Genomic DNA, 12,713 nt, shown 5'->3' on the forward strand with positions numbered 1-12,713 from the left:
CAAATATTTATTTTAAGGTCCTAATAATGTTACTATAATTGGAACGAATGTGACCATGGCGATTAGACATCCGTTGGAATTAGCAGAATCATTCTGAATCAAAGATGAATCAAAACGGGATGAAAGAGTGTTTTGAAATTGTGATGGCTCATTTGGTATGCAATTGATATTGCCATATTTATACTTATTTTTAGGCAATATTTAAGTACATTTTTATTAATAAAGTGGTAATATGTTTTGAATAATGATACTTATGACTTTCAATTGTTATTTTCAATCAATATAAAGGATTTTCGTAGAGAGGGACCAAAAATGCCAAAATGTGGAACATGGGAGGCTTGAAAGACAAGAAAATAATAAAATCATGATAGACACTCAATTCACGACGTGGCGATGAAGCCCACGACGTGACACGGGTGTTCCAGAAGATAAACATCGCGACGCGGAGGATTTCCTTGAAGGATACGGATTGCTTGAAGCCCACGACGTGGCACATCTAGCCACGACGTGGTGCGGGTTTTTGAGGATTATATAAGTCCTCCTGATTATTACAAAAAGGGGAAGCTTTTGGCAGAAGAAAAGAGTTCCAAGAGATGATTAAGAACGAAAGAAAGGTTCTGGAAGAGGGTTTTCAACACCAAAAGAAGTAAAGGTTTATATTTTAGTTAAATAAGAACATGTCTTTCATTAGTTTTAGCTGTTTTGGTTTAGTTGCTATGATGAGCAGCTAAATCTAGCCACTCTTGTTTAGGTAGATGAAGCTTTGAACTTATGAATAGTTATATGCTTATGGATTTAGTTTAGTTGGTAAAAATTGCTTGTGTTTGATTTGTATAACCTAGCATGCTATTATTTGTTCATCTAATTGCTTGATTGCATGTTATGTGTAGCTTAGTGACCATTAAACTGCATGAACCTATTCACCTAATGATTTAGTGAACATTGAATTGTTAGAGCTGGGATTGACCAATCTTAGTTAGTAATTAGAATAAATAAAGCTTAGCTGTGCTAGAGAACGTGTATTGTGACCATAATTGCGTTTATACAACAAATCTTACATAGCATATTTACATTCATAATTAGTTCTGTGTTTAATTATATGTGAACATACATGGTTTGACATGAATTAGTTAATTATTGGTAAGATAGAACTAAATTACTAATACAACTAAAAACCAACTTAATAATCCGTAATCATTAGCTAGACATAAGGGAGAAGTGGATTCAAACTAAACAAGAGTGTGTTTTTATTTATTTTGATTTAAGTTCATCTGATCTTGTAAAACCAGATAAAACCCCTTATTAAACTTGTTAATAAATTAGGTTAATTTAATAGTAAGTAAATTAATTAGAACACCGTTCCCTGTGATCGACACCCGACTTACCCAAGCTATACTGTAATCTGACTAGGTACACTGCCAAGAAGTGCATAGTTAGTTAAGTTTGTTAGGTTATAAATATTAAAATTAGTGAGTACTTTTGTGCACATCAAGTTTTTGGCGCCGTTGCCGGGGAACGACTTAGTTTTTAGCTTATTTATTTGCATTAAATTGATCGATCCTTCTTGTGGAGTAAAAACCCACAAAAAGTTAATTTTTCAGCAAAATAATTTTTTCTGTTATCCACAGAGTCGACGACGTGGCACTACTCTGGCAACGACGTGGACAGTTAAAAACTAGATTTTTTTTAATTTGAAATTAGTTTTTCTTATTTTAGTTCAGTTTTATGTTTTTAGTTTAGCAAGTTGCAGGAGTTCACGACCAGAAGATCAAACACACACTTGGTGCCACCACTTGAAGACCCCGAGTCTGCACTTCACAAGAAAAAGACGCCCTTGCAAGAACTGAAGTCAGCTTTTTCTAGGAAGTTGGGAAAGAAGACAGGAGAGTCAAGTTCATCAGCGAAGCACAAGAGCAATCTTGAGCATTTAGATCATACACCCGTCCAGACCGAGTCCGAAAGCGATACCGAGCCATAATTTGAAGAACACACAAGCGAACCCGAGAACGATTCAAGGAACGAGATGGCAGCGATTGAAGAAATGTCCATGGGAGCTTACAAGAAGCGGATCCGAGAAGATGTGGGTCCCGGTTTAGTCCAACCCGCAATACCTGCCACTGCCACATTCGAGCTGAAGGGACACATATTGACCGCACTGAAGGACATCCCATTTTTCGGGAAAGATCATGAGGATGCTTTTAAGCATCTAGATGAAGTCAACGACATTGCAGATTACTTCAATATCCCAAATTTCAACAGAAACACAGTCTTGCTTAGGATGCTTCCCATCACTTTCAAAGGAGCTGCTAAGGAGTGGTTGAAAGTAGTCCCACCGGGTACAATCACCACTTGGGCTCAAATGCGTGAGCAATTCCTGGACCAGTTTTGCCCGCCATCCAAGATAGCCAAACTTAAGAAGGCAATAGCCAACTTTGAGCAACAGCCGGGGGAGTCACTATACGAAGCATGGGAGCGGTACAAGGGCTTGCTCAGAAATTGCCCTCAACATGACCTAAATGTGCAGCAAGAGATGTCAATCTTTTATGATGGGGTCAATGTGATGACAAGACAACTCCTTGATTCTCAAGGACCGTTGACAAAGAAAAACCCAAGGGAGGTCAAGGAGCTAATTGAAGAATTCGCGAAACACTCTCGCGAATACCACAACCCAAGGCAAGATGGAATCAAAGGCGGTGGAGGGGCCCAAACTGAAGAAATTGCAGCTGTCATGGCCATGCTGAATAACATGGATCGTAGGATAACACAAATGGACCAGTCGATACATGCCATAAGAGTGGGGTGCGAGAGATGCAGTGGTCCACACTTGACCAAGGACTGCAATATAGATGAGTTTGGGAACAGAAGAGCTCAAGTGTGCTACTCTAGTGGGGATAAGTTTGATGAGGACTGGAGGAAACCAAAGAAGGAGTGGCTGCCATATGAAGAGTATAAGAAGCAAAAAGAAGACAAATATAGGCAGACAGGTCAAGGCCTTTATCAAAAGGAGCAGCCACCAGCCGAGAAGAAACCCGACCTAGAGACCATTTTGATGAAGTTTATGGAGGCTTCAGAAAAGAGACACGATGCCACTGATTCCGCCATCATGGAACAACAAAATTTGATAAAGAACCAGCAAGGCTCCATCCATAACCTTGAAGTACAATTTGGTCAACTAGCCACTCTAGTTCATGAAAAATTGTCCCCGAAGAATCCCGAAGTAAAGACCCAATCTTACGTAATGGCCATCGATACTAAAGAAGATGCAATATCTGAGTTCCTGGAGGCATTGGAAGAAGAACCGCATGAGCCCAAGAAATCAAGGATCAAAAATGGAGAAAGTGATGAACCAGGCTTGCCACGACATGGCACTCCTCTGGCCACGACGTGGCGCATGTCTAATCAAAAGTACTGTGAGCCAATTCCAGCTTATCATCCACCTTTTCCATTTCCCACCTGAGCTACACTCAGTCAACTGGAGAAGGAACATTTGGAGTTTGTAAAGCATGTGAAGGGGATCCCAATTAATACCCCCTTTTTTGAGTCCTTATCCAAAGCTCCCGAGAACCAGAAATTACTACAAGACTTGATAGACACTCGAAGGCAATTAAAGAGGCAGTCTACAGTGATTCAAAGTGAACAAACTTCAAAAGCTGTGTTGGGAGAAACACCAGAAAAGATGGGGGATCCTGGACGCCTCACTCTTCCATGCGAGTTTGGGAATAAAATGAAGGTTAATGCTTTAGCCGATTCTGGGGCTAGCATTAATCTAATGCCTTTTTCATTTTATCAAAAATTAGAGATTAAGAAGATGAAGGCTACAAAAATGAAGATTCACATGGCGAATCGTTCGGTGACACAACCCCGCGGCATTGTGGAGGATATTTTGGTAAAAATTGGAAAATTTGTTTTTCCAATAGAATTTGTAGTCTTAGACATGAAAGAAGATCCGGATGTTCCAATAATCCTTGGCCGGCCATTGCTTAACACTGCTCGAGCCCTAGTTGATATCCGCGAGTCCAAGCTCACTTTGAGGGTTGGAGATGAACAAGAAGTCTTTGGGATAAAAGATGACTTTCAAGAAGATAAAGAAGAGGTGTTCACAATTAATGAAGAGAATGAACTAGAAGAACTGGAAAAGCTTATGGAAGAAGAGATAAAGGCAGTTCATCAAGTCAAGAGGACCAAACCGAGGGCATATGTTCCGTATTTGATTGAAGTCATAGCTTACAAGAGCCCGCCTTCTTAGGTGAGCGAAGAGGACGAGGAAATGACAAGTGATGAAAAGGAAGTCACTTCAAGAGTAACAAAGCCAGTGGTGAAAGAGGAGGAGAATTCTATGGAATGCAAGGAACAAACGAAGGGCACAAAACGCAAGCTTGAAGAAGATGGAAAAGCTAAAAAGGAGAATTCAAAGAAGGCGTATAAAAGGAGAGTTCAAGCTTACAAATGGCGATTCAAGGAACAAAAGATCCTGGTGGTAGACTCTTCCGAAGATTCAACGTTAAAGGCACGAAGTCCAGCTCAAGACTCCAAGAAAAAGAAGCGCTTCTCGGGAGGCAACCCGAGTTTGGTTTGCATTTTCTTTTCTTTTAAGTTTTTTTTAGCTTTTATTTAGGAAAGACATCAATTCATCATCTAAAAACTGATAATTGGTAAAGAAGTAGCTATGGGGAACTTTAAATAATGAATGATATGCAAAGTAATTAGTTAATATGTTAGAGTTTATTAAAATTTTGCATTTGGCAGTTCCATGACGTGAGCATAGCCAGCCACGTCATGGGTCGAAATGGAAACACGGGACTGTAAAACAGATTTAAGGTCCACGATGTGGGCATAGCCAGCCACGTCGTGGCCTTTAAAAAAATCTGGGGGGACCATTTCTTTAAAACCCTTTGACCGATAATTCCCAATCATATTGGAAGCTGCCGCAAGAACGGGAACAACAAAACCCCACAGCCAATTTCTTAAACTACTTCCAATTTCCTTGCAAGATCTTGCTAATTAATCTACTTCGTATGTGTTTTACTCATTATTTTGTAGTTAGTTCTTCCAATTTCAAGTTTTCATGGTTAGGGTTTGTATGATTCACGAAATTGGTTGAATCTAGTGGTAGATTTTAGATTGCATGTCATTTAAATGTCCATAGGAACAAACCCCAAGCAGTAATTCTGGTAGAAATCGCTTATAAAATGACCGATCCAGAAGCTGTTTGCGATGCGGCCCACGACGTGGCGTAGCCTGGCCACGTCGTGACTTCTGGCAGGCCCATTTAATATGTTTTAATGCTTTGGACGTTTGCTGTTTTGGTTTGCTTTTGTATGCAGAAATGGGACCACAACGAGTTGTTTCACAGGAGGAAAACCCGATAGATGTAGCAAGCATACATCCCTTATACCAGTTTCCTCAAAACATTCCCCGACCGTTGCTAACTACGTACGAGAATCGGCTTGGATGGCTGTATAATAGGGAGTTTGCAATAGCCCCAATTATCGATTGGGGATGGCTTGGTGGAGTGGGAATGGTAGCTGAGTTGGAACGTTATTGGTCAAAGACTTATGTTGGAGATCAATTTCGTTCACTTGTCACGGGTGGAGGAATTTATTTGCCATTCAAGAACCCATGTACCGGGAATTATCGGTGGAGTTTTTCTCTACCGTATGCTTCGAGGAACGCACCCTTGATTTCACCTACAACCGGGCACTGGTGTTTCGTTCGGATGATGTATATCGAGAGTGTAGTCTTCAGGAATTTGCTTGGCGTATGGGGCTCTATACAAAAGTGGAGACGCAATCTCCGTTTTTCATTCCGTTCTTGCTTGGATGTGTTCGAGATTTTGCTCCTGGTACTTTGGATGTGCAGTTCTGGCGGGGCATTTCTAACCATGAGTACAACACTCGTGACTCGAGTGAGTCACAAATTCGGAATCCTGTTTTCCAATTTTTGCACCGCCTTATCACTTTTTCAATAAATCACAAGCATCATGGTGATAAAGTCCCCATTCAGAATCTACTTTACTTATGGACTCTTATTACCCAGGGAGTTTATTGTGATTTACCTTATATGTTGGCGAGGTTCATGGGGAAGAAAGCGGCCAATTCTAGGCCTGGGAGCCCGATTACTTGGGGGCATTTGGTTACTCGCTTGGCTAGGTCATATCATATTTTTACCCATGACTTTGTGAGGAATCTTACTCGATTCCCAGACACAGACTTGACCATTCAATTCTTGGGTTTTATGCGAGCGGTGGTGAATATTGGGGGTCGTTTTGTTATACCGCCGATAGATGACGAGCAGGAGGAGGTGCAGCCAGGACAGCAACCACTAGCCAGACCGTGACGTCGGAATGTGCGGGCTAGAGGTGAAGTCGAGAGAGAACGTGCTGCTTCGCAGTATGTGCAGGGAGTGCCCACCGAGCCTTTTCAGAGTCGAGTGGGAACGTATTTGGATAATCTATGGGGGCATGCCATTTACCATACCCAACTTACTGAGGGTATTTATTCGCATTTGGGTGTGACCCGACCACCTTCTATGCCACCACAGTATCCCAATTTTCTGACATGCGAGGAGCTATGGCGTCCGCAGAATGACGGGGCAGGGCCAAGTGGAGCACAAGATCAAGATGATGATTGATTTTATTATTTCTTTTGCTTTGTTTTTGAGTAGTTTTTGTTTTGTGTTTGAATTTGGTGTGTGATGTAAAACATTCGTAAACTATGATGTTACTTTTTATTTCTTTTGGGTTGATCCATTTTCAGATTAGCATTGGAATTCTAAGGAGCATAAAAGGTTAACTTTCGAGTCGTGTTTGTCAAAGGAGCTTAGAGTCGTGAGTCAGAACCCACAATTCAAGATAATTGTGGGGTATATTGGTAGGAGAGAGGTTATAGTTGGGAAATATATTTGCATAGAAGCGTCTGAAACCAGTTAGCCATTGGTCAAAGTTGGTAGAGTAAATAAAGCAAATAAGCCATTTTTTCTGCTGATGCCCAGTTTCCACGACGTGGAATCCTTACCGCCACGTCGTGGCGTTCTTGCAGTTTAAAGAAATTCAGCATTTTGGTGTTCGCGATTTCAACCCATATCACGACGTGGCCAGTCACCTGCCACGACGTGACCCAGTTTATCATTAGCCACATTTTTTTCTTACAAATACCCACTTTGAATAATTGAAGTTTCGAGTCATGTTCGTGGTTTATTTAAGTATTCAACCAGTTCTACACCAAGTTTCTATTTTTGGAAGTCCAATTGCACGTTTTGCACACTTTTGGAGATGCTCACACCACTATCCCAGGGGAGTCTGTTCCTTTTTCTCCCTTTTCTTTAATTTTGATTTATTTTTATGAATACAATGAGGGCATTGTATGAAATAAGTGTGGGGTAGGGGTAGAAAAAGTAAGTTGCTAGAAAACCATAGAATTTGATAGTAAAAATTGAAATTTTTGAATAATTGAGTCTAGTAATAATAATTTGAGCTATAATTGCTAGTATTATGTGGGATGATCCGATGAAAGTTCAAACGTTTAGTTGAGCCAATATACGTTATAGTGCATTTGTGGCCTCCCTTATTTTAGTGAAATCATGGAACAAAAACACAACCCCGCTTGGTTTGAGGGATGCAATATGTTTAGCAGCCTAAACCTGAAATGTATCCAGGAAAATTATTATCATTAACCAATAAAGGTTGAGGTTGAGCGCCTCTGCTTAAGCATGTAGGTTTTGAGTGAAAAGAAAAAAAAAAGTGAGGTACATGTAAAAAAAAAGAGAGAGAGAGAATTACGAGAAAAGTGTGAAGAATTTTGGAGCAAATAAAGTGAAGATCAAAAGATCAAAATTCCAAGAAATTCAAAAGTTGAAGATACCAGAAATCAAATCATATAAGGTGGTGAATTCAAAGAGATCAAATGCCAAAGAAATGAAGAATTCCAAAAGAGCTCCATAGTGGTATCAAAAATTGTAATTCTAGATTATGTATGCTTAGGTTGATCAACTAAAAATACCTTGAGGATAAGGAGGTTTTCTGAGGATGGATTCGGAGGGTTGCATAAAATGAGCATTGTTCGGAAAAAGTGGGCGAGTGTTTATGAAGATTGTGAGTATTTAAAGTATGGCGGGTACTTTAGGAAAATTTTAGACACAAAAGCATGCGTTGAGGTCTTGGCATAATGGCCGAACAAGAGTCGCATTGTTCTGTGTGGTGTTAGTAATTCAGAATTAAGTTTAAATTTTCTTGAGGGCAAGCAAAGCCTAAGTGTGGGGTATTTTGATATTGCCATATTTATACTTATTTTTAGGCAATATTTAAGTACATTTATATTAATAAAGTGGTAATATGTTTAGAATAATGATACTTATGACTTTCAATTGTTATTTTCAGTCAATATAAAGGATTTTCAAAGAGAGGGACCAAAAATGCCAAAATGTGGAACATGGGAGGCTTGAAAGACAAGAAAATAATAAATTCATGATAGACACTCAATTCACGACATGGAGATGAAGCCCACGACGTGGCACGGGTGTTCCAGAAGATAAACATCGCGACGCGGAGGATTTCCTTGAAGGATACGGATTGCTTGAAGCCCACGACGTGGCACATCTGGCCACGACGTGGCACGGGTTTTTGAGGATTATATAAGTCCTCCTGATTATTACGAAAGGGGGAAGCTTTTGGCAGAAGAAAAGAGTTCCAGGAGACGATTAAGAACGAAAGAAAGGTTCTGCAAGAGGGTTTTCAACACCAAAAGAAGTAAAGGTTTATATTTTAATTAAATAAGAACATGTCTTTCATTAATTTTAGCTATTTTGGTTTAGTTGCTATGATGAGCAGCTGAATCTAGCCACTCTTGTTTAGCTAGATGAAGCTTTGAACTTATGAATAGTTATATGTTTATGGATTGAGTTTAGTTGGTAAAAATTGCTTGTGTTTGATTTGTATAACCTAGCATGCTATTATTTGTTCATCTAATTGCTTGATTGCATGTTTTGTGTAGCTTAGTGACCATTAAACTGCATGAACCTGTTTACCTAATGATTTAGTGAACATTGAATTGGTAGAGCTGGGATTGACCAATCTTCGTTAGTAATTAGAATAAATAAAGCTTAGCTGTGCTAGAGAACGTGTATTGTGACCATAATTGCGTTTATACAACAAATCTTACATAGCATATTTACATTCATAATTAGTTCTGTGTTTAATTATGTGTGAACATAGATGGTTTGACATGAATTAGTTAATTATTGGTAAGATAGAACTAAATTACTAATACAACTAAAAACCAACTTAATAATCCGTAATCATTAGCTAGCCATAAGGGAGAAGTGGATTCAAACTAAACAAGAGTGTGTTTTTATTTATTTTGATTTAAGTTCATCTGATCTTGTAAAACCAGATAAAACCCCTTATTAAACCTGTTAATAAATTAGGTTAATTTAATAGTAAGTAAATTAATTAGAACATCGTTCCCTGTGATCGACACCCGACTTACCCAAGCTATACTATAATCTGACTAGGTACACTGCCTATAAGTGCATCATTAGTTAAGTTTGTTAGGTTATAAATATTAAAATTAGTGAGTACTTTTGTGCACATCAGCAATCGGAATGACTGTTGATTCAGGGCAGAAGGTTTAGAAATCGGGGATGGAAATATAGGCTCGTTCTTCACCCACGAACATTCGTTAACTGTGATTCATAAGCAAACCTGTGTTTGGGTTTGGGATATAATCGACGAACTTGGAACGAAATTGGGTTCGTTTGTTAACACTTGGAACGAAAGAGGGGGAACAGAAAGAGAATCTGTGATTGAATTCGTTTTTATGGAGATTCGCTTTGGGTGTGTAATAGACGGATTCGGAACGAAAGGTGGGACTTTGGATTCGCATCGGTGTGCTCGGATCGAAAGTATGGTTCACGGCTACTGATTTTAAGGTTTCGCATTCGTTTGTGTCATTGTGCTCTTTTTATCAAACGTTAAAGGGGATGAAGAGGACTCAAGTTATAATCTTGGTCCCTGCAACTTCAAGAATTTGACGATCTGGTCCTTATACTTTTCATGCCTTGGCATTTTTGGACCATTTCCAGAATTTGTTACAAATAAAGGGATATATATATATATATATATATATATATATATATATATATATATATATATATATATTGATGCAGAATTACCATTCTAGCCCCTATCTTTCAGCAAGTGACAATTTTTGCCCAATATTCAGAAACGTTTGCAAATTTGTGGGCTGGTGAACAATTTTGACTTCTTTAATGCATATATTTTTTCGTGAACAAAAAATTAAGGATTCATCAAGTCTTGGCGGTTCGGAAAGTTGTTTTTCATGATAACGTCAAATTTTCATGACTTTGTCGGATTTTATACTTCATTGTGTATATCATTTTCTCGCGGGGGAGCACGGTAACTTTTATCCATTTAAGATCATTATCATGACCATTTGAAGGCTTTATAATCATATTTTTTATTATAAATCGGGGGAGAATTTGGTATGGCCATTCGAAATTGGATTTGTGACTTTTCAAATTTGAAGATTTTTGGTAAAGGTTGTGGTAGAATTATGAAGGTAGCTTTTATAGTAGCAATTCTTCGTCGAGCTCTTCTAAGGACTTGTTATATCTCCGACTTCTAGTATTTTCTCGATCTAGTGGTGTTACGAATCTTAAAATTTGGGTTGTTACATGATAATTTTTGGTGGCTTATATCATTAGCTTATGTGAAGATCATTGTGACTTGGTGGGGGAGCTCTTCAAAGACAAGAAGTGATTTGGTTTCTTTGTTCTGAAATGGGTTTTTATGGCAGGTTTGGCTTTAGTGAAGATTTTTGGGATTACTTTTGAAAATGAAGTTTAAAGACATTACATCAGTACTTGGTTTTTATATCCTAGAGCCCGTTTTTGAAGACTATTGAAGAATCAAGATTCGTGGATTGCTTCAAATATTCCACATTACAAGATCTTTTTATTTGCCAGATGCTTGTTTTCGAAGTTAAAACATTCTCATCCATTCAATACTTTGAAGGGGGTATTGTGGGGTTTCAAAGTACTCCATTGATGATGGCAATGGGCCCATATGATGAAGTGTAGGTTAAAAGCCCAAGACTTGTCTTTTCCTTATAAATAGTCATGTATTATTCATAATTAAGGTTAAGAGTGAGGCAAAATTTAGCATCTACGTTGTGACGTTTCTTGTAGAGTTAGATTCTTATTCTTAAAGTGTAATCTGATCCTCATAATTCAATAAATCGAGTGATTATTCGACATATCTTCATATTTGTGTTTGTTCTTATTTTCCGCATCTTGTTCATCAAATCACAATTAGGGTTTTTTTCCCAACAACAGTTAAATAGCAAAAAGATAAATTTTCATGTTCACGTATAAGTTTTTAAAGATGAATGTCAATTGTCACATATTAATCTTTTCATTTTTGTTGTCATTTCTGCATGTTTTTGTTTTCAGGTCAACAGTAATCAACATTTTGTTGAGGTTTTTTTGTGTGTGTACTAGATGATTACACACATAGGTAAAAACTTGAGAGTGTATTTGACTTAATTCTTGTTTCAAAACTCAATAAGATGTTCTTCTATATCTTGGTTTGACTTAATTTCTGTTTCAAAACTCAATAAGAGTGGATTTAACATATTAAAGGGTTTGTTTTATATATTCTTATCATTTACATTTAGAGGTTTAGGATTTATCTTTTCAAGTAATGGACCTTCCGTAGCTTGGTTTTTTCTTTGTGATCATGTGTGTTCACATAAGCAAATGAAATAGCATCTCCACTATTACCTGGTAAACTGTGACATCCCCATTTTCTCGGCCAGAAAAGACCGATTGTGTTTATGCTTTGTAAAAATCAGGGTACTTCTTTTCATAAAAATGTTGCGGAATTTGTTCCCAGAAAAACACGATAAATACATTATTAAAACATTTTCGAAGAAACGTATTTATTTCATTTTAAAACGTTTGGGATGTCATCGTTAATACAGAAACATAAGCATAAACAGAACTTACAATTATTTACACTAGTGATCTACATCTCTTTAAATCTCTCAGTGTAATGTCACTTCATATCGTCACCTGTGATGTAAATAAACTGAGTGGGTCAGGTTGGGAAACCTGGTGAGTACATAGGGTTTTCAACCCACAATAATATTGTTATTATGTTTAAACAATCAAACAATCAATCCAATTACCCATCCCCATTATCTTCTTTTAGTCTTCCCCAAAGATATTATCTCAAGGGTCATCTCCTATATCATATTTACTTCTCATCTCCTTACATCGTATTTCCTTATATGATTGTTCCTACGAACTTTACCTAAGGATCATCGCCTACATTGCATAGACAATACTAATCCTGGGATTACTCCCTCAATATGTGTCTAGCAAGAGTTAGGGTATCATCGCATGATTACGCAGCCACAACATCGCCTGGACTTGTAAATCATGATAAGGATTAGTCTATCATCGCATGAATACGTAGCCACAACATCGCCAGGACTCGTACTTCATAATAAGGGTTAGACTATCATCGCATGAATATGTAGTTACAACATCGACTGAACTCGTAATTCATCACCTACAGGTTACTAGCCTGCTGGTGTTTCCACGGGGTTGTCTATAATAGTCCATGGTCGCCATCTATAGTCTGGTAGATGACTACATCTCCACATTGTCGGACAAGGTCGTAGTATCCTACATCA

At 38.2% G+C, this 12,713-nt stretch overlaps 1 non-coding gene across 1 annotated transcript; it reads right to left on the minus strand.

Moving 5' to 3' along the window:
* Positions 1–2,407: 2,407 nt before the first annotated feature.
* LOC111904885 (small nucleolar RNA R71) lies at positions 2,408–2,514 on the minus strand. The gene has a single exon (XR_002854658.2). It is a non-coding gene; the product is annotated as a small nucleolar RNA R71 (small nucleolar RNA).
* Positions 2,515–12,713: the final 10,199 nt, after the last annotated feature.

This window comes from Lactuca sativa, chromosome 7 (assembly GCF_002870075.4).
Source record: "Lactuca sativa cultivar Salinas chromosome 7, Lsat_Salinas_v11, whole genome shotgun sequence".
Taxonomy (NCBI): Eukaryota; Viridiplantae; Streptophyta; class Magnoliopsida; order Asterales; family Asteraceae; genus Lactuca; species Lactuca sativa.